The sequence below is a fragment of the Symphalangus syndactylus genome, chromosome 5 (assembly GCF_028878055.3).
Source record: "Symphalangus syndactylus isolate Jambi chromosome 5, NHGRI_mSymSyn1-v2.1_pri, whole genome shotgun sequence".
Lineage (NCBI taxonomy): Eukaryota > Metazoa > Chordata > Mammalia > Primates > Hylobatidae > Symphalangus > Symphalangus syndactylus.
Window position 1 is genome coordinate 69703218 of NC_072427.2, and position 23255 is coordinate 69726472.

General features: G+C 33.9%; 1 protein-coding gene across 11 annotated transcripts in view; it reads left to right on the forward strand.

The window, feature by feature from the left end:
- Positions 1 to 23255, forward strand: part of CCDC91 (coiled-coil domain containing 91) — a 363108-nt gene that overhangs the window by 72383 nt on the left and 267470 nt on the right. The window contains exon 1 of one of the 11 annotated variants that reach the window (XM_055280260.2): positions 9274 to 9307. The exons of the other annotated variants lie outside the window; for them this stretch is intronic. The gene's annotated coding sequence lies outside the window, so the exon portion shown is untranslated. Of the gene's footprint in view, positions 1 to 9273; positions 9308 to 23255 lie in introns of those variants that run through there. 11 annotated transcript variants of the gene reach the window in all.

A 23255-nucleotide genomic window follows, 5' to 3' on the forward strand; every position in this document is an offset into this window, starting at 1 on the left:
TCTCTGATCTGAAAAATGGAGTGATCCAGATTTACTCTTTAGGTTTTTAAAACAACAAACTGTGAATTATATAACACATTTTGTGATGGTGACTTGAAGTCTGATTCTAAAGATGATATCAGGGACATTAAATGAAATTAAAATACAATTTACATTTTTAAATTTATCTTAGTTTTTGGAAGGTGAGGTGCCCAATAACTTTTTTAGGTTGTCCAGTTCGTTAAAGACTCCTTTTTATAGTCCAAAAATAATTTATCGTCTCCAACATACTTAAATTTAGAAGTGTGTTTGCAATAAAATCACTTAAAATATTGAAAATTAAAATTGAAAATTAAAATTAAAAATTAAATACAAAAATAAATCCATTATTGACAGATGTTTCTTGGAAGACCTCATGTTTAATATTAATTTATGTCAAAAGAATATTTTGAGCTTTCAGAGTTTTCTGTTAAATCTGTTAAAGTTAGGAGAAGATGAAAGTATTTTCTTTAGCAGCTCTGCCTAGACCTCAAAATTTACAGTTATTTATTGTAAAATATTAATCAAGTGCTTATTATGCATTAGGCACTATGGGGATATAGAGATGTATGGAACATAGTCTAGTCCTTTACTTCAAGGGTAGATAAGGTAGGCATATGCATGTTTGTGATATGAAATAGATTTGTCATTTGAGAAGAATGATGATTTTATCATCCATTTATTTAGCAAATTCTTATTTTCATACCTGGTCTGAGTCAAGTAGTAACCTGGCAGCTGGAAATATATCTATATATTTATATAGTTGATCTGTTCTCTGAAGGGTGCATATAATTTCAATAGGCAGATATGGGAGAATGAGGAAAGATTTTGAAGGGAGAAAGATAAATGGGACAAAAGTGTAAATGAGAGAAAGGTGATGGCATTGTTAGGATGCTCATTCTTATTTGAGGGCTGTGTGTTATTTCCTTTGCTGGGAATTGTCTTTATTGCTTCTCATTGCTGTTCATTTCTACTCCCTCATGATACTAACTCCTATGTTTTAAAAGTATTATTTCTTGCTTTAATTTTTTTTTTCTGGGTCACCTTCCCAGCAAACCCTCCCATGTCTACATGCACCTATTATTTGACTTTCATGTTGGACAGCGAGTTTTGTGGGTTAGCCACTACGTCTGTTTGTCCTGTTGTTATATCTTAAATGTGGGGCATAGTATCTGGCTTATAGTTGGCTCTCTATAAATATTTGGAGGATGAATAAAGAATAAAGTGAATAAGGGAACCGGTAACTGAATGAATGAACAGATTAGGATGGCGTTGGAAATGGATAAGGAGAGCTGGGATAGTAGATGATATTTGTATAATGGCTTAGGGTTTTTAGTGTGCTGTCGTGCATTTGTTTATTGTAAAGTAGGCAGAGCAACTATACTCTTTCCATTGTGTGGGTGACAAAATGGTTTTAAAAAGTTTTATCATTTGATACACATAACTATGTTTAGGGATGAAGTGTATTCTTTCAGATTCTATTTCAGTTCTTTTTCAGTAACTCAGATTTTTTGAAAAGAGTTATCAGCAGGACTGTCTGGATATGGCAGTAAAGGAGGAGTTAAAATTGATTTTTGAGGTTTCAAATCTTGGTTCTGAAAGAATGGTGTTATCATGAACAGAAATAGAGAATTTGAGACTTGGTTTTGGACAGATGGGGCCTTAATGAATTAATGTTAGACATGTATAGTATATTCAAGGAACCTGAAACTCAGAGGTTAGGGCTGGAGTTCTTGGTTTAGGAGTTTTCCCATTGGTAATGACACTTAAAGTTGTAGGAGATTGCTGGGAGGAACAGTACATAGATAGAATAAGGTTGAGTAGATTAATTTGGATGTTCAAAGGTGGGGAATAGGAGGAGGTAAAAGAGGTCTGAGAAGTAAGGGGATTGTGGGCTAGTGCTACAACACAGAAATTAGAAGTAGAAAATTTCAAAGAAGCTATGGGCACTGGTGCCAAAGGCGTTAGAGAGGTCAATGAGATTGGAGGCTGAGAGAAAAACTATAGATGGTCATAAGTGGCTTTTGAGGAAATGATTTCAGTAGATTGGAAGTTTAAGGCAAATTGTATTTCTTTACTTTTTATGAAAGCATGAACAGAGTCTCTTTTCTTATAATAAAACTGTGGCAAAGTACTAAAGAATTGTGTATTATGAGCAAATTATCTAATTCCTGTTCTCTAGGAGTGAATATTATATGTCACATCTGCACATGTCTGTATATTAGTGGGTCAAGTTCTCAAACCTTCGTGAAACTGGAATTAAAGGACAAATCATCTTGCACACACACACATGCACACACACACACACTCTTTTTTTCCCTCACTCCCTTTGAAAAATTAGATCTGAAGAATTAGCTCTTTCTGGATTTTCTCAGCGACTTGCAGAAATGGAGAATAACAAACATGGCTAAGTGCTGAAGTTAGAGACATGGTACATGTTTGCTCAGCCAAAGCTATCTTTTTCCTTTGTTAGTTTATCTTCCTCTGACTGGAGAAGTCCGCCTCTGATTCAGGTAGCTGAAAGTTGTTTAGGTGAGTGTGATGTGAACAGCTTACGTAGCTAACAATGTAATCATTTCCACAATAAAGACCTGAGAAGATAGGAACCCTTAAGAGATCTAAGGCAGATTCTTTTCAGTTGAAGAAAAGACGAATTGTCTCCTTTTTTCCCACCTACCTGTATCTGAGCTGTCTATAATGCATATGGAAAATATTTTAAAAAGAGATGATAATTAACCAAGCTTTACCACAGCTTAAAATCCAAGAAGAGAACTAAGAAACATTTGGTTTACATTTTTAAAGTTTTTTGGGGAAAATAAAAATCTTCATTCTTGGGGTTAGGATAAAGGATTTTGTTAAGTAAAGAATGAGGTAGGTTTGGTGAGCCTAGTGATTCTGCTGCTTCAGGACAGGCGAGTAGGTGGAGGAGGATTTCATAATAGCAACTGGGATAATTAATATATTTCTTAAAGTGTCTGTATAGCCTGCAGTTCTGTCAGTGGGTTGAGGTACCTCAAGACGTGCATCTTACTGTATGTTAGCATTATTTACATAGTGAACTCTTAAAATGCTAGCTTATAGGCAGTGTTGATGATGAAATTAATGAATTGTCAGTAAGAAAAATGAAATGTGCATGCTGATGCTTTATACAAAGTATTATCTCTAGGCCTGTATCTCCTTAAGTTATGATATCTAACCTGTAAAATGTGTCTTTACACCCTTATTATCATAGGAATTGCAGAATGTAAGTAAGAGATGAATGAATGTGAAATTATCAAGCTCTTTTCCTAATTCCTTTACTCTCCATAAACATGTAGAAATTATTACTTTATTTTAGTGAAAGCTACCCAAGGAGAATAATTGCCTTTCTTTAGGCATTTTCCTCTCTATTTCATAGCCTAACCCTCCACATTGCCTTCTATGCTATTCCGCTTGAAGCCTGTAAGCCAAGCTGTGATCCACATAGTGTTCCCATTGTCTGTTCCTATATTTTTGTCATTGCTCCTGATTGTATTACTTACCTTATCTTCCATCCACTTACTTGAGTCTTATTTTTCTTTCAAGAAAAGGTATGGAGCGATCACTGAATTTGTTCTGCATCTCATTAACTGCTGCTGCTTCTGAGTTTACCGTTCTTTTACTTTTGTACCAGTTGTTTGGTCCTTAGCATATGCTAATTTGTATTTTTAAAATTTGTGGTAAAACACATATAACATAAAATTTACCATCTTAACTATTTTTAAGTGTACAGTTCAGTATTGTATATGTAAAACCGAAACTCTGTATCCAGCAAACAACTCCCCATTGCCCCTTCCCTCAGCCCCTGGCTACTAGGATCCTATTTTCTATGAATTTGACTATTCTGAATACTTTATAAAGTAAAATCATACAGTATTTGTCATTTTGTAACTGGCTTATTTTACTTAGCATAATGTTCTCAAGGTTCATCCATGTGGTAGCATGTATCAGAATTTCCTTCCTTTAAGCCTGAATAATAGTCCATTGCCTGTATAGACCACATTTTGTTTATCTGTTCATTTGTTGATGGACACTGGGCTGCTTCTGCCTTTGACTATTGCAAATAATGCTGCTATAAACATGGGTGTCTAATTTGTATTTTTAAATATTTTGTCAGTATGACTCCCATCTCTTTATGTGTATGTTAGTCTGAGATTTGGAGGGCAGTGACTGTGTTTTAAACCTGTTGAATCCTTGGTGTCTAGCATAGCACTGTGCCTTTTTGATAAACAATGTTTAGTACTTATTTCTTGATGATGAGTAGAGCAGATTTACCTTGTTAACTCTTCTTGATTATTTTTAATTCTTTGGGGATAATTAGTCTTTCTATCAAAAGCTGAGAGAAGGCAAAACCAAACTTGCCTTCAAAAATATATTAATCTCAGAAATCTTAGCTAATTACTCAAAGGCAGCTAAGAAGCTGTTTTTTTTTTTTTTTTTTTTGGTACTCAATTAACTTTCCTGGTCATTCTCAATGCAAACATATGACCTGGAAATCATGATGAACAAGAGCAGTCACAGATTTTCTGAAAGAAAGAATAGCTATTTTGGCGACCTTTTCTCATCTCTTCCCTGGTTCTGCTGTATGCCAGTAGGTAACAATAGAGACTAGACTAAATTTTAGTTTAATATACTACAGATCTAGAAGGAATAAGAGTAGTATGTAGTTCTTTTGCCTTCTTTTTTTCTAACTTATTTTTCTAAACATTTTTTCCAAAGAAAAATCATCTCCAACTTTGCAGAGCATCTAACATAAGAAAGTTTTTGAGTTGGCTACCCATAACACTGTATTTTATAAAAAAATTAATAATTTTTTTGGCTAAGAAATCTTTTAAAAGAAATTATTCACAAGTAACTGTCTTTTATAAATGTTCATAAGGCTAGTAATCCTCTACGTTTTAGTAAACTAATAAGAGCAGAGACTTTTCAAAATCAATGACTATCTTCTTACATACAAATATATATGTATGTATGTATATATGTGTATAAGAATATAGGCACATATATATATGTGTGTGTGTGTGTGTGTGTGTGTGTGTTTATTCCGATTTCTTCCTTTTCCCCCTCCAATGTAAATTCTCTACCTGTACTGATTTGAAAGGACTGTGTCATGACTTGACCTTGCAATTTCTAAGAACTGTTAGTCTTAGTTTGGTATTACTACATGTATTTTATTTTATTTTCTCATTGTAGGAGACTCAAAGTTTCAGAATCCATGGAGTTTATTTAAATTAATTCTTTGGTTTGTTTGTTCATTTGTTCATTCATTCACTCACTTAGCATATATTTGAAAATTTACTGTTTCAGACACCAAATGCCATGTCCTGTGCACCTTATTTCATTTTCAGTGATGCCATATAAAAGCTGTCATCTAAAAGGACAGGATGTTTCATGAAATGTGTTGTTAATATTGGCAAACACTTTCATCAGTAACTTTAAGTTCAAATCTTTGATAGCAGCTACATGAAAAGAATATTATTTCAGAAAGTGTTGTCATGTTGCCATTGTGTACAATGTGGGTGGTGCTGTTTTAGAGGCAAAGAACTGTCCACTTTTTATGTTTAACTGTATAAATATAAATTGTCCAGAAGGCGAGGTGGGAGGCAAAACCTTGAATAGTGTCCTTTCTAATATGTTTCTAAGTTCCTTGTAGCACTACACAGACCACATTAGAATGCATTGACCATCAAAGGGAAAAACAAGCTATCCAGATAGATACTTTAATCCAAATTAGCTCCTTCCAAACAGCTTACATAGAGGGCAAACTAAACTGTCTGTCACAAGCCAACCCTTTAGAAGGAATAATGGGAATTGGACCAGCAGATGTTGAACCAAATAACTTAGATGTGGTTCACTTTGCATCTGGAGCTATTTGCATACAAAGCCAACAGGAAAGTTCAAACATTTTTCTCAAGACACTGGCAGAGAGAAACCTGGAAGACAGATGCCTTTTTGATTTCATGGTTCAATTTTTCCATTCTCCATTCTGTCCAGGAAAACCTAGGACAACAAATCGGTCATTTTATTAATATCCCATTACTCTCCTTACTAACCCTGTTTTTCCAGTAGAATCTGTGTTACACATCTATGAGAGCTCAGAACCTGAGTCTACAAATTTTTGAGGAAAAATTGTTTCAATATTTTTCTTCAGATTAATCTGTAGTTTGTACATAGTGATAATGAATGTTAATCATTCATTTGTCTGATTTATATTTGAGGTAAAATTTGAAGGTGACTTGTTACATAGTCACATATGTGCATTATGGTAGGCAGTATAGGTAATGCTTAAAAACTTCCCATCTGTCTTTGTATCTACATTAGACATTTTTGTCAGGACATAAACCAGATTTCTATTGATGTCTAATAATTTCGTAGTGTCTTTACACAGATTATTTGAATAGGAATTTGTCACATATCTTCTTTTTGCTACATCTTGTATTTTCTTTTAACTCCTAGGTTATTAACTCACTTTCTTTTACTCTGGAGCCAGTTTTTAAAAATGATGCCTAAGATGATAGCTTCTATAAAGCTGTGAATTATTACTGTACATATAAATACTAGTCTTGATGTGGGTTTTCAGTAATTTATTGCAGTTCATGTTTTTATTAATGCATATGATAGGAAGCATACAGTGATATTTGCTATGCTTCTGAAGATTAGGTTTATTATAGTGTTGATTAGAGTCAAATATCCCTGTTGTGGAGTGAGGAGTTCTGTCTTTGCCTTCAGCTAACTATGTCACTTCTGTGAATCTCAATTAGCAAATCTATAAATTGAAGGACTAGATGATATCTAAACAATTCTTTGAGATTTTCATTTCTCAGTTTATTATTTTATTTTCTGGTCATAGTATCTGTAATATGAATAGCTTTTACTAGGTGAATTATGGTGCCTGGTTTAACTGTGTGGTATAACTGACAATACTAATCTAATAAATTCCGGTGGTTCTAAAAACATAGAACACAAATATTAATGTGAAGAACTATAATTCTTAACAGAAACCTTGTCTTTTTCGGTATCTTTTAACAATCAATTACTGTTCACATTGCCTTTTCTTACAGTATTTTATGGTACCTTCTTTATCTGTTCTGTCTGAATCTGAATTTGCTTTTTAAAGACTGTGGTGTGCATTTTAGGATATATTTAGAGAAAAGTAAAATAGTTTGAAAATAGTTTGAAAATACAGCAGTAGGGATTTTCCGATACTGCTAAAAAATGAAGTTTTGGCAATGACGGTTTTTTCTATAAGATGAAGATAGTGCTCTGACTCTTTATCATTATAGTCCTAAGTTAGCGCCCCCCGCCCCACCAAAAAAAAAAACACTGGAAATAAAGCAAAACTTAGATTCTATTTCGCTCAGAAACAGTAGGAATCATTGCCTACCATTCTTATATCAGTATATACAATTCTAATCAGCTATCCATCTTGAATTACATTTTTTGGCCTCAGAAAAGATACTTTTTATTGTTTTTGAGAGACAGACACGTGTGTACATATATATAGTATAAGGGTATGAAAGAAAAGGGAAATAATGCAAAAGGTAATACAGTGAAAAATTCTTCTTTTATCTTAGTTCTCTAGTCTCACTTCTGACGCATCTAGTTTTATAAATTATTTCTTAACCATCCCAGTATCTTCCAGGCATGTACAATTGTGTGGTGTCTATTTTTTTAAATAGAGATGACAGTGTATTATATATACATAGTAAAACTCCTTGCTTTTTTTTCACAATAATTTGGAGAACTTTCTGTAGAAGTACTTACAGATTTTCCAAATTCATTTTAGTGGTTGCATGGTACTCTTTTTCATGGATATACTATTATTAATGTAACTAGTTATTTTCACTTCAGTTCTTGCTGTTACAAACAGACCTGTAGTGAACATTCTTGTGTTTTCAGGAAAGCTATTTTAATTAGGATGATAATGTATATTGTTTCTATGACTTGAAAGATTATTTAAAATTAACAGTTTACTTACTAATTTTGCTAATATAAACATAGAACAAAACATGCTGTTTAACTCTGAACAGTGTCAAATTTTATATTTGAGGTCATATATAAGGTCATACATAAGAAAATGTTGGCCACGTTGAAGGTGATAATTTTATGAGTACATTGAAAAAGAAAGTCTTCTTTAGCTGACCATGGACAAATTCATAGTAGAATGGTTGTTGAAATGGTTGTGTTTTTTAAATGTGTAAAATAATGTTTATTGGAACATTGTTTATAATAGCCTCAAACTAGAAACAACCCAAATATTCATCAACAGTAGAAAGTTTAATATTTTGGGTTATATATAATAATATTATTATAGTCATATATGATATATTTAATATATCACATATTTATATTTATATATTATATGAAATTTATATATCATATTTATATGATATATTTAATATATAATATATGATAGTTATATAATATTATATATGATATGTATTATACATGATATATTACATATATATCGTGTATAATATATAACACAAATATAATATGTATTATATAATATACAATATATAATGTATAATATATAAATATATAATAATATATAATATAACTAGTATTATATAGAATATGTTATATATTAATATATTATTATATAAAGATAATAATAATAATTATTATTATTTTTTGAGACGGAGTCTCACTCTGTTGCCCAGGCTGCAGTGCACTGGCACAGTCTTGGCTCACTGCATCCTCCGCCTCCTGGGTTCAAGAGATTTTCCTGCCTCAGCCTCCTGAGTAGCTGGGATTACAGGTGTGTGCCACCATGCCCAGCTAATGTTTTGTAGTTTTAGTAGAGACAAGGTTTCACCGTGTCAGCCAGGATAGTCTCCATCTCCTGACCTCGTGATCCGCACACCTCGGCCTCCCAAAGTGCTAGGATTACAAGCGTGAGCCACCATGCCCGGCTGGATTATATTTATATAATAGAACATCATACACCTGGAAAATTAACAAACTATAGGTACATATAACAACATGGAAGAATCTCATGATCATCTATACTGTCCCCAGAGTACCTTTAAGAGATCAGTAGGAAGCCTTAAACTGACAGACTGTTCTATAATGTTAGATTCTATAACACTACATTTTCGTAGAATCTGTCAAGTCTAGAATATCAGTCTCCCCTTTGGTTCTGGAATTCTTCTTGTTCATTAGAATGAGGGCTCCATTATTTTGGCCACAGAGCTATACCCAGGACTGCTTCAGAGCAAGCCGCATGTCTGAATCTTCAAAGGGTAGAAGTCATCATCCTGTTTACTCAGTAGGGATGGCATGGGGAAGGGAGGAGGGAGTAGATTTTACCTAAAATCTACTGCGGATGAGTAGTGCAATATGAGACTAAGAAAAATTTTTGCATCTGACCTCAAGTGTCTGGTATGGAGGTCACAGACTTAAGACTGGACCTGAATCAAACAGAATAACCTCCATCACTCACTTCCTCCCTCCCTTTACCCCTGAGATTCTTGTATTGGACTCTTGGGCCTAGCTGTAGCTGGAAACAGTAAATGCTTCTGCTGTATGAATTTTCAAGTGGCCAGACAGGGTTGAGGGACCCACAGGAACGTGAGACTTACAGGACCAGTACAACCAGAGTTTCTGACAGATATGCCCTATGCACATTTGGCTTGATGTCTCTGTACTGATGCCCATAATGAATACTGTTATTGCTAATGTGTATTTTAAATGAACTTATACTTTGTATTTACTCAGGTTGAGTTTTCATGCACTTCCTCCCTCTTTTTAAAGGTTGGGCGTTTGAGCTTCTTAAACTGTGTCTCTAATTCTTGGTGGTATTCTCTTCTGTATTTGTGGTACTTTTTCTTTGTGGCAGGGAGAGTGGGAGGTACCATGATTTCTTGAGATTCTGGAATCTTCCAACCCCTTTTTGTGCCCATTCTCTCCTTGTGATTATCTATTCCATACCCCACCCATCAGCAATTTCTGTAGTTTCTAAGTTCATTCAAACTGGGGATCTTTTCAGTTCTACTTCCTCGGTCACTATCTCAGTCAAAAGCCACGATCATGTCTTTCTTAGATGACTTGAGCACCTTTTTGTCCTGCATCTACTCTCACTGTCTGCTCCCCTCAACCAACCCTGCCACCCATGACTCCATTATTTTAAGTGGCACCAGAAAGGGCTGGGACACAGTGAATGATCAGTACATGTTACCTGTTTGTGACATTTGATTTTGAAGTTTAGGATTTATTTTTTCATTTGTTGTGGATTCCTGAATATCAGTAAAACATGATTTGATTATAATTTTGGAGGTTGTAATTTTGACTTATGATATTCCTCTGAATATTTTGTTGTAATTTCTGTGTTGGACACTAAAGATTTGTACCTGTTATTAGGAATCTCCTGAATAAATTTTACAAACTAATTGCAGTTATAATTATAATACCAAATCCTCCGTGATTTGGGTATTGCTATTGTGCCTAATCAAAGTTTTTTTTAGTCCCAATTCCGATTTTTGTATTAATTTACATGATTATATTGGCTTGCAGCTAGTATGCATTAATTATTTTTCTTATTAAAGCATGGCTGAGGTGATAATCATTTTTAATAATGATTTAATTTAAAAAATTTTAATGATTTAATAATTTCATTAATAATGAAAATTTCCTTCATTTACATTAAAATGGAAAATCTTCTAGATTTGTTTTTTTGGAGTGAATGTGTTAAAGGCTAGTTTTATTGTGGAGCTCCTCAGACAGATTGTTTTAGTTAATAGACCTTCCCCGGGTAATTTTAGAATAAATCACAGAGACTGCCTAAAGTACTTAGAACACAAAGATGTTTAGAGATATACTTTAGAACTGTGAATCAATAGGGAAGTTATTAAACTTAATCCTACAGAAAGTTTGCTAAAGATATGAAGAGTTTGATCATGTTGTATCCGTCAAGTCTGAGGTCATAGAAAAGTGGATAAAAGGTGATTTAGCTGGTTTGGAGGAAATTTTAATTCAATGTGGCTGACAATACAGAGTTGACAAAATACTGTAATTAACTATTAGACACAATTTGGCTATTAAGAAATGCTTTAGTTATGTAAATCAACTGTTACTTTTCTTCATCCCTTAAAAATTTATGAACACAATGTTAATTTTTTTATTTCAAGGAAACATTTGCTGATAGAATTGTTCATTAAACGTGCGAATAAACATTTACTCAACTCATCAATCCATTAGGTTCCTAAAGGAGCAACCTTAAAGTAATTTCAATCCTTGATCTTATAATCTAAACACAAGTATTTTGCCTTGATGGAATATGTTTGATTAAATTTGTGAAATTTACTTCTCCTAATTTTTTAAAAGACAAACTAGATTCTCATTGGTTATGATCCTGCTTGACGTTAGGAGGTAAGACTGTTTACGTTCAACCTTCTATTGTTTGATTTCTCCCCCATTCAACAAATTATTGTATATCAAGCAGAGGTGAGACAATGGGGAACAAACAAGACAAACAAGATGTTTGCCTTCCTGGCTTTTGCAAACTAGTAAGGTACACAGAAATTAAATAATTATTCAGATTCTTACTTAATTATGACTAGGATACACTTTTAAGGGGAGATGTGGAGTGCCAGAATAGCGTGTAATAAAGGGATAGAGAGAGTGAGGTAGGTACTGCATTACAGCTAGGAAGAATATCAGATACAGGCAGTGTTTGAGTCCAACTCAGGATCAGCAAGGCAAACGCCTGTGATGTTAAGGGAGGCAGGGCTTACCCAAAGCTTTACAGCAGAGACAGAGGGAAACAGAGAGCATGTTTTCAAGTGTTAACTTTTGGCAATGTAGTTACACTCTCAATTTTATATTTGTTTTCTGATTAATTTCTCTTTTATGATCACTATTTTCTATTGTCTTTTATTGTTTATTATATTTTTCCTGATTTTTTAAAATTTTATGCTTATCTTATTACTTTTAACCTTTCCTTTCAGACAGAAGTATTCCAGGCTATAATTTTCCTTCTGATTACTGCTTTAACTGTATCTTGCCAATTTTATTTTTAAATTACAATTTTCAGATGAAGTGATACTTGAATTATTTTTAAAAGTATTTCCTAATTTCCAAGTATGGGGCTTTTCCAGTTGTTTTTATTGTTATTGTTTTCTAATTTGATTGCTTTTTATTGTTATTGTTTTCTAATTTGATTGCTTTTTGGCCAGAGAAAGTTATTAGTTTGGAAGTTATGTACTCTGCTTCTTTTCTTTCGGTGGTATCTCTGGAAATTTTCACAAGCATTCTTAACTCACTAAAACCTGAAACTAATTAGTATCTTTAGCCTCCTCTTGAAAAATACAAAGAATGTGGAACATTTAAAATTTATTAATGTATTCTTTTGTTATTATGCTATTGTGTAACATTTTAAATGTGTATATATATAAGTATTGTATACGCATATGAAATACATATTCAATACATAATATATGCTATATATTATATATAAGTATATATATATTACATATATCACTCCACAAGACATTATTATTAGCAGTATTATGCTTGTTTGAAAATACTTATTCTTGTTAGATAGATTCCTCTAGTTTCTAAATTGACAGTTATTTCTTCGCTCTGCACAGTGTAGATATTACTCCACCATCTTCTGATTTCCATAATTGTTTTTGGGAAGTTAGTTGATTCCATTAGTTGTTGTTCCATTGAACATAATTGCTCTTTTCTTTCTGGATCACTTTATGACTTAACACTATATAATTGGTGTTCTATAGCTTTACTGTGATATACTACATAAAGATACCTTATTTTCTTTGATTAGAATTTGTTGGGCTTCTGAATGTATGGATTGAATCTTTAGATTTAAGAAGCCCAAAAAGTTCGACAAATTTAATTATGAGAAGTTTCATTACTTCTGAAAATTCTTGGCCATTGTTTTTACCAATGTTGTTGTTGCTCCATTCTCTTTCTCCTTCTGGAACTCTAGTTAGTTAAGTAGCTTTTTTTTTTTTTTTTTTTGAAAAAAAATAAACTCTATCTACTATGTCCATTAACCTCTTTTTCACGTTTTGGCTGTTCTGCCATCTGAGTAATTTCAGATATGGCTTTTATTTCACTACTTCTTTATTGTCTAAGGTGATGTAAATCTGTCCACTGAATTTATAATTTCAATTTTCTGTCTTTCCTTCCTCCTTCTGTCTTTATTCATATATTCTGCTATTTGATGCCGTAATGTTCTCAAAAGTGAAAAACTATTCATGTGAAAAACGAAGCATATGGGGATCTTATGTTCTAGATTCTGATATTAGTGTGTTTCTACTGCTAAGACATTTGTGCCATTAAGGCACTTTAGAGTATTGTATCATTATTGTAATATATGCTTATGGCATAATTAGAAATGATGTCAATTGTGCTTGTATAAAAATTCTTTTTTATTATACTTTAAGTTTTAGAGTACATGTGCACAATGTGCAGGTTAGTTACATATGTATACATGTGCCGTGTTGGTGTGCTGCACCCAGTAACTCGTCATTTAACATTAATTATATCCCAAATGCTATCCTTCCCCCCTCCCCCACCCCACAACAGGCCCTGGTGTGTGATGTTCCCCTTCCTGTGTCCATGTGTTCACATTGTTCAGTTCCCACCTAAGAGTGAGATCATGCTGTGTTTGGTTTTTTGTCCTTGCGATAGTTTGCTGAGAAAGATGGTTTCCAGCCTTATCTGTGTCCCTACAAAGAACATGAACTCATCATTTTTTATGGCTGCATAGTATTCTATGGTGTATATGTGCCATATTTTCTTAATCCAGTCTATCGTTGTTAGACATTTGGCTTGGTTCCAAGTATTAGCTATTGTGAATAGTGCCACAATAAACATACGTGTGCATGTGTCTTTATAGCAGCATGATTTATAATCCTTTGGGTATATACCCAGTAATGGGATGGCTGGGTCAAATGGTATTTCTAGTTCTAGATCCCTGAGAAATTGCCACACTGACTTCCACAATGGTTGAACTAGTTTACAGTTGCACCAACAGTGTAAAAGTGTTCCTATTTCTCCACATCCTCTCTAGCACCTGTTGTTTCCTGACTTTTTAATGATGGCCATTCTAACTGGTGTGAGATGGTATTTCATTGTGGTTTTGATTTGCATTTCTCGGATGGCCAGTGATGAGCATTTTTGCATGTGTGTTTTGGCTGCATAAATGTCTTCTTTTGAGAAGTGTCTGTTCATGTCCTTCACCCACTTGTTGATGGGGTTGTTTGTTTTTTTCTTGTAAATTTGTTTAAGTTCATTGTAGATTCTGGATATTAGCCCTTCGTCAGATGAGTAGATTGCAAAAATTTTCTCCCATTTTGTAGGTTGCCTGTTCACTCTGATGGTAGTTTCTTTTGCTGTGCAGAAGCTCTTTAGTTTAATTAGATCCCATCTGTCAATTTTGGCTTTTGTTGCCATTACTTTTGGTGTTTTAGACATGAAGTCCTTGCCCATGCCTATGTCCTGAATGGTATCGCCTAGGTTTTCTTCTAGGGTTTTTATGGTTTTAGGTCTAACATGTAAGTCTTTAATCCATCTTGAATTAATTTTTGTATAAGGAAGGGATCCAGTTTCAGCTTTGTACATATGGCTAGCCAGTTTTCCCAGCACCATTTATGAAATAGGGAATCCTTTCCCCATTGCTGGTTTTTGTCAGGTTTGTCAAAGATCAGATGGTTGTAGATATGTGGCATTATTTCTGAGGGCTCTGTTCTGTTCCATTGGTCTATAGCTCTGTTTTGGTACCAGTACCATGCTGTTTTGGTTACTGTAGCCTTGTAGTATAGTTTGAAGTCAGGTAGCGTGATGTCTCCAGGTTTGTTCTTTTGGCTTAGGATTGACTTGGCAATGCGGGCTCTTTTTTGGTTCCATATGAACTTTAAAGTAGTTTTTTCCAATTCTGTGAAGAAAGTCATTGGTAGCTTGATGGGGATGGCAGTGAATCTATCAATTGAGCAATATGGCCATTTTCACGATATTGATTCTTCCTACCCATGAGCATGGAATGTTCTTCCGTTTGTTTGTATCCTCTTTTATTTCATTGAGCAGTGGTTTGTAGTTCTCCTTGAAGATGTCCTTCACATTCCTTGTAAGTTGGATTCCTAGGTATTTTATTCTCTTTGAAGCAATTGTGAATGGGAGTTCACTCATGATTTGGCTCTCTGTCTGTGATTGATGTATAAGAATGCTTGTGATTTTTGCACATTGATTTTGTATCCTGAGACTTTGCTGACGTTGCCTATCAGCTTAAGGAGATTTTGGGCTGAGACGATGGGGTTTTCTAGATATACAATCATGTCATCTGCAAACAGGGACAATTTGACTTCCTCTTTTCCTAATTGAATACCCTTTATTTCCTTCTCCTGCCTGATTTCCCTGGCCAGAACTTCCAACACTATGTTGAATAGGAGTGGTGAGAGAGGGCATCCCCTTTGAAACCAATGAGAACAAAGACGCAACATACCAGAATCTCTGGGACACATTCAAAGCAGTGTGTAGAGGGAAATTTATAGCACTAAATGCCCACAAGAGAAAGCAGGAAAGATCTAAAATTGACACCCTAACATCACAATTAAAAGATCTAGAGAAGCAAGAGCAAACACATTCAAAAGCTAGCAGAAGGCAAGAAATAACTGAGATCAGAGCAGAACTGAAGGAAATAGAGACACAAAAAACCCTTCAAAAAATCAATGAATCCAGGAGCTGGTTTTTTGAAAAGATCAACAAAATTGATAGACCACCAGCAAGACTAATAAAGAAGAAAAGAGAGAAGAACCAAATAGACGCAATAAAAAATGATAAAGAGGATATCACCACTGATCCCACAGAAATACAACCTACCATCAGAGAATACTAGAAACACCTCTACGCAAATAAGCTAGAAAACCTACAAGAAATGGCTAAATTCTTGGACACATACACCCTTCAAAGATTAAACCAGGAAGAAGTTGAATCTCTGAATAGACTAATAACAGGCTCTGAAATTGAGGCAATAATCAATAGCTTACCAACCAAAAAAAGTACAGGACCAGATGGATTCACAGTCAAATTCTACCAGAGGTACAAGGAGGAGCTGGTACCATTCCTTCTGAAACTATTCCATTCAATAGAAAAAGAGGGAATCCTTGTACATTTGTTTGAGTTCATTGTAGATTCTGGATATTAGCCCTTTGTCAGATGAGTAGGTTGCAAAATTTTCTCCCATTCTGTAGGTTGCCTATTCACTCTGATGGTAGTTTCTTTTGCTGTGCAGATGCTCTTTAGTTTAATTAGATCCCATTTGTCAATTTTGGCTTTTGTTGCCATTGCTTTTGGTGTTTTAGACATGAAGTCCCTGCCCACGCCTATGTCCTGAATGGTATTGCCTAGGTTTTCTTGTAGGATTTTAATGGTTTTAGGTCTAACATTTAAGTCTTTAATCCATCTTGAATTAATTTTTGTATAAGGGGTAAGGAAGGGATCCAGTTTCAGCTTTCTACATATGGCTAGCCAGTTTTCCCAGCACCAGTTATTAAATAGGGAATCCTTTCCCCGTTTCTTGTTTTTGTCAGGTTTGTCAAAGATCAGATAATTGTAGAAATGTGGCATTATTTCTGAGGGCTTTGTTCTGTTCCATTGATTATGTCTCTGTTGTGGTACCCATCAAAAAGTGGGCAAAGGACATGAACAGACACTTCTCAAAAGAAGACATTTATGCAGCCAAAAAACACATGAAAAAATGCTCATCATCACTGGCCATCAGAGAAATGCAAATCAAAACCACAGTGAGATACCATCTCACACCAGTTAGAATGGCCATCATTAAAAAGTCAGGAAACAACAGGTGCTGGAGACGATGTGGAGAAATAGGAACACTTTTACACTGGTAGTGGGACTGTAAACTAGTTCAACCATTGTGGAAGTCAGTGTGGCGGTTCCTCAGGGATCTAGAACTAGAAATACCATTTGGCCCAGCCATCCCATTACTGGGTATATACCCAAAGGATTATAAATCATGCTGCTATAAAGACACATGCACACATATGTTTATTGCGGCACTATTCACAATAGCAAGGACTTGGAACCAACCCAAATGTCCAACAATGATAGACCGGATTAAGAAAATGTGGCATATATACACCATGGAATACTATGCAGCCATAAAAAATGATGAGTCCATGTCCTTTGTAGGGACATGGATGAAACTGGAGAACATCATTCTCAGTAAACTATTGCAAGGACAAAAAACCAAACACCGCATGTTCTCACTTATAGATGGGAATTGAACAATGAGAACTCATGGACACAGGAAGGGGAACATCACACTCCGAGGACTGTTGTGGGTTGGGGGGAGTGGGGAGGGACAGCATTAGGAGATATACCTAATGCTAAATGACGAGTTAATGGGTGCAGCAAAACAACATGGCACATGGATACATATGTAACAAACTTGCACTTTGTGCACATGTACCCTAACACCTAAAGTATAATAATAAAAAAAAAAAAGAGGAAATCCTCCCTAACTCATTTTATGAGGCCAGCATGATCCTGTACCAAAGCCTGGCAGAGACACAACCAAAAAAAAGAATTGTAGACCAATGTCCCTGATGAACATCGATGCAAAAATCCTCAATAAAATACTGGCAAACCGAATCCAGCAGCACATCAAAAAGCTTATCCACCATGATCAAGTGGGCTTCATCCCTGGGATGCAAGGCTGGTTCAACATACGCAAATCAATAAATGTAATCCAGCATATAAACAGAACCAATGACAAAAACCATGTGATTGTCTCAATAGATGCAGAAAAGGCCTTTGACAAAATTCAACAACCCTTCATGCTAAAAATACTCAATAAATTAGGTATTGATGGGATGTATCTCAAAATAAGAAGAGCTATCTATGGCAAACCCAGAGCCAATATCATACTGAATGGGCAAAAACTAGAAGCATTCCCTTTGAAAACTGGCACTAGACAGGGATGTCCTCTTTCACCACTCCTAAAAATTCTTTTTTTCTTAGATCCATGACCTATGTAAATAATTTATGAATTTATATTCCTTGATTATTGTTAAAGACATTTGGCATCTTTATGTAATTCAATATTGTATGTATGTATGTATATCTATGTGTGTATATATAATCATGTAATATATATGATTCTCTCAATTTTTGAGTTATGTTTCTTTAGAAAGAAAGGGAATTATTGTTGGTCATGATAGTACTGTTTAATTTAAACCTGATGTCATTTTGGATTCACTGGGTGTAAACCAAGGAGATATATTTGTTTTCTAGAGTCTCTTATAGTAAAGTGAAATAAATAGGCAATCATACTTCGCAGGTGCATGATGAAAATAACTATTTTCTTTCTCTTAATGGGAAGAATATGAATTATATGAATGGTGGAAAATGTTTCACATTTTCCTATTTCTATCATATGCAGTGTGTAGTTCCTGTGTAACTTATAAATGGATAAAGATCTTGGCTGAGGGTTAGATTGTAATATTTGCCTTATTCAGATTGCTGAGTACTGTTATGTTCTTGAGTCTGAACCAGCCTTTCAAAGTCTTGGGGCAAATGATTTTTTCATTTTTATAAAAGGACAGTGATTTTTTTATATTTGAGATTATAGAAATTTAAGTGTTCAAATTTACTTTAGAAAAACTGTTCATTGTTTTGCCCATTGTAAATATTAGTTAAGATTTTTGTAGGCTAACAAAAAAATCTAATGTAACAGAATCCGTGCAATAAACCCTGTGTTCATCTTTTGAAAATTATATGTATATTTTTAAAGGTTTATATAGAGTTATATTTGTAATTTAGAGAAACTTCAGCTTTTTGTTATTAGGTTTTAAATTTTTGATTATGTTTTACTTACCTGCTAAGACTTACGGGAAATGAAATTTCAGAGATATGCTATCAGTTTTCCTGAAGGCTAATTGAAGCCATATTTCATAAGCTTATAACTTACAGTGATATATTTATAAGTTTGGTAAGTAATGTTAAATATTTCTCTGTAAGATCATGTAGAGTAGACATTAAAATTAACAAATGTCTTAGAACTGAAAAATCCTGGGTTCAAATATATTTTTATAGCAATAAGCCCAGAACGGACCTTCTTCATAGTATTGAACATTTTAGAGATTTATAAATGACATTGTCACAAAGGGAATTTCTAATACTCATCATGAATTCTATAGATACTACTTCAATTAAATTACAGTTTGGGTTTTTTCTTTGATGAGGATAATACATTTTTGGTATGTCAGGTGCTCTTTATTTTAAAATTGTATTGACTTTTAGCTAATTCAGTTATTTAACTTTTAGCAAAAGTTGAATACAACTGCATTTGTTAAGTACTATTATAGGTTGAACATCCCAAATCCAGAAATCCAAACTGTGAAATGCTCCAAAATCCAAAACTTACATGATGCTGAAAGGAAATGCTTATTAGAGTATTTTGGATTTGAGATTGTCAAATTTGGGATGGTAAATATTCTGAAATCTGAATACTTCTGGTCTCAAGCATTTTGAGTAAGGAGTACTCAACTTGTAGTCAAATTTTTTCTATTTCTTGCATCAATCCTCCTCCTTTTCTTCACTTTGATCAAGTAGGTCAGATTTAATATCTCATCTCGGCTATTATTATACTAATTTAACTGGTTTCTTTGCCTTGTAATTCATTCTATACGTGGTTTCCAGAATAATTTTTATATAGTCATCTTTACATAGTAGTTAGTTTAGAACTACCCTAAGTTCTTTTGTCTCTCTTTCAAGGGCCGTTATGATGTGGTAGTAGCCAGACTGTAGACTTTTCATTCAGTGTTACCCCTGTCATACTAGTGGCCCAGTAAAACTGAAAATTACTTTGTACCTCCCGGCACATATTTGCAATTTATTCCTACCTCTGGTTCTTTGTTCTAGTTGTGCTATTCAGCTAAAACATTTTTTCCATCTCTGCATGTTCAGATCACACTCTTCCTTCATAGCCCAGTTTAAATGGCTCTTTCTCTACTGAGCTTTTCTGTCAGTCCTCTAGCCTGCCTAATCTCAAATTTTGAAGTGACCTTTCTTTTTCATTAATTACTGTTTAGTTTCATCTGTGGCATTTTATGCTGTTAGCTAGTCTCTTTTCCGTTGTCAGTCATGACACTGCATACCCCTGGTTCTTTCCTACTATTCCGATCTTCCCTTTTGACTTCTTTACTTATCTCCTCTCGCCCTTCCTCTTAACAATTGTTTTTAGGGTTTTGTCCTTGACCCTTTTATATTTTCACTTTGATGAAATCTTTTAATTGGAGATATCCAAATTTATGCCATAATTCTTGACCCTTCTTTGGAGCCTTCCTGCCTTGATCAATATGTAACTTAAAGTCAGCATCTCTAAAACATATCTCCCCTTTTACTGTTTCACACTTGAACTATTATTTCTTTTCTCACCTAATAAAATCACTGTTCATCTAGGAGCATAAGCCAGATAACTACCTGTATAGGTCTTTCTCAAGTCTTTTTGTTTATTCAGTATAGTTAGGACTGGAGTGTCTGTAATCATCATGTTCCTTTTGAGCTCTTTACTTTTCAATTATATTGAAGTACTTGCTGTTCCCTAAACACATCCTGTGGTTTCATGACTCTAGCTTTTAATGTGCTGTTCTCTTTGCCTGGAAAGTCCTAGTAAGAATTATACAGACTTGGATATGAATCCTGGCTTCGCCATTAACAGCTATGTAACCTTGGTCAACTTAATTAGCCTTTCAAGTACCTGTTTCTTTATTTGTAAGATGGTAATAATATCTACTTAAAAAAAGTATTGTGAAAATCAAGTGTGAATATGCACATATACATGCATATATATAACCTATATTATACAGGTATATTAATATATACAATAGTTAATTATGTATATATGATTAAAATGATAATATATACTATTAAAGATTGAATGTGTATATATGCTTGATATGGTGCTGTTTAAATACTCATTTTCCTCTTTTTCTTACCTTTCCTCTCTCTTGCAAGCTCTATGTCATATATTAACCTTACCTTAGGATCATTAGTTTTGTGAAGTCTTTTTTTTTTTTTTTAAATATGATGTAATCCTTTTCTTTACTGTACTTGTATTTTAATCTTCCAAATCTTTTATGTGATATAAAAGTTTGTCTATGTATCTTTTCTAGAATGTGAGCTTTAGGATTGGGAAACTGTCTTGTTTATATTTGTATCCTCTTTAATAAAACTTTGAAATAGCATCTTATGAGACCCCTCAAGTTAAGTACAGAAGTCATGCACGTATAAGTATATAGACCTTCCTGGGAGAGAAGTTCATAACTTCTTTTAGACTCTCAGAGCAATTTATTCTTAAGGTGAAGACTCACTGGCCTAGATTTTGATGCACGAAACAAATATTCCACTGAATTAAACCATGCATTTCCTGACCTTGGGAAGGGAGGCACCAGCTCCTTTCTGGTTCTGGATCACTTCGGTGGGAGAGTAAATGGAAAGCTGCTGATCCCACTCCTCACTTTCCTGACTAAACTTTTGGTCCTCCAGCTCTTTCAATTATGATTCTGTAATTAGGAATTTCCCTATATTAAATCTTTCCACTTGAAATTTCTAGAGTAGTTTATCTATTTCACTAAACTGTTTTTTTTGTACTAGCACATTATAAGTTTTGGTTGAATTAATAGAATATTACATGAAAAAATGCTAGAAATTTTATTTTCTTTCTGTAAAGCATATTCTCATGGTGCTGGACAGATTAAAAAGCAATACATTTTCTTTGTAATATCTCTTTGTGTATATATATGATGCAGTGTTCAGTCATACACTTTTGTTTATGCAGTCAGGTGTGGTCTAAAATATAACATCATATCTACAATTTCAGATGCAGTTTATATTTATCTACCTCCTTCATTTGAGTAGTTGAGAATATAAACAGAGGAAATGGAATTAAATCTCCAAACGTATTTGATTCTTTTTAAAAATTTGTCTCAAAGGCACTCTGATATGAGCAGAGTGTCACCTTTTAAAAAGTCAGTGTACAGACTAGAACAGAAAATACATGATTCTTTTCTCCTATATTTGATCTATTTAAACTAGCAGTCATGCTTGTATTTTGATAATAGTGGAAGATTTTAGTAGAACTTTTTAATAATCTTATACAGTTGAATAAATCTTTTATGTTTTATATGTGAAGAGAAATAAGTTATTTTTGTACATTACTTTCAATTTCTTGTACTCCTGTAACTATTTCTTATAGGTCTTTTACTTTTTTTTCCTGTATACATCTCTCATGTTTGGATTTACCATCTGAATATGTGTTTTATGGTTTAGTTCAGTCTGAAATACTGCATTTACAACATGACACTAGCTGTGAAAACATTCTGTCTGTGAGGTAATAACTGATCTTACAGTAGTTGTCATTTCTATTGAATGAGCAATATATAATATATAATTCTTTTTATAATCTATATGTCTATAATGGTGATGGATTAGATCTTGGATTAGAAGAACACATAGGTAAATGATTTGTACACCTTTGTAAATACCCTTCTATTAAAGATAATTGCTAATTAATGATTAGTGAGTTACTAAACCTTTCATTAAGATATACTGTGCACCCTGGTACAGTGGCTCATACTTGTAATCTCAGCACTTTGGGAGGCTGAGGCAGGAAGATCACTTGGGGCCAGGAGCTTAAGACCAACCGGCGCAACATAGTGAGACCGAGTTTCTTTAAAAACAAACAAACAAAAATAGCCAGGCATGGTGGCATGCATCTGTAGTCCCAGCTACTCACCTGTAGTCCCAGCTACTTTTAAGTCTGAGGTGAGATGATCTCTTGAGCTCAGGAGTTGGAGACTGCAGTCAGCCGTGATTGTACCATTGTATTCTGTCTTTGGTGACAGAATGAGATTCTGTCTCAAAAAATAAAAATAAAAACAAAAAAATAAAAAGATATCCTATGCAATATGGCTTTCTGTTTGAGACTTCTACTGTCCATTTTTTTCCATTTCTGTATGTCTTCATTTATCAATTACTTTTTCTAGAAAGGGTTTGAAGCATTGATATGTTTTTTGGCAATAGTGTATTTGGTCTTAATGCTATTTGGTCTTAATAAATTGGAAAGTTTTTATTCATTAAGCAATTTTGGGAAAGATTTGAGTATCATATGTTGTATGGACATGGTATTTGTATCAGTCATGGTTCAACCAGAGAAGCAGACCCAGTAGGAGATA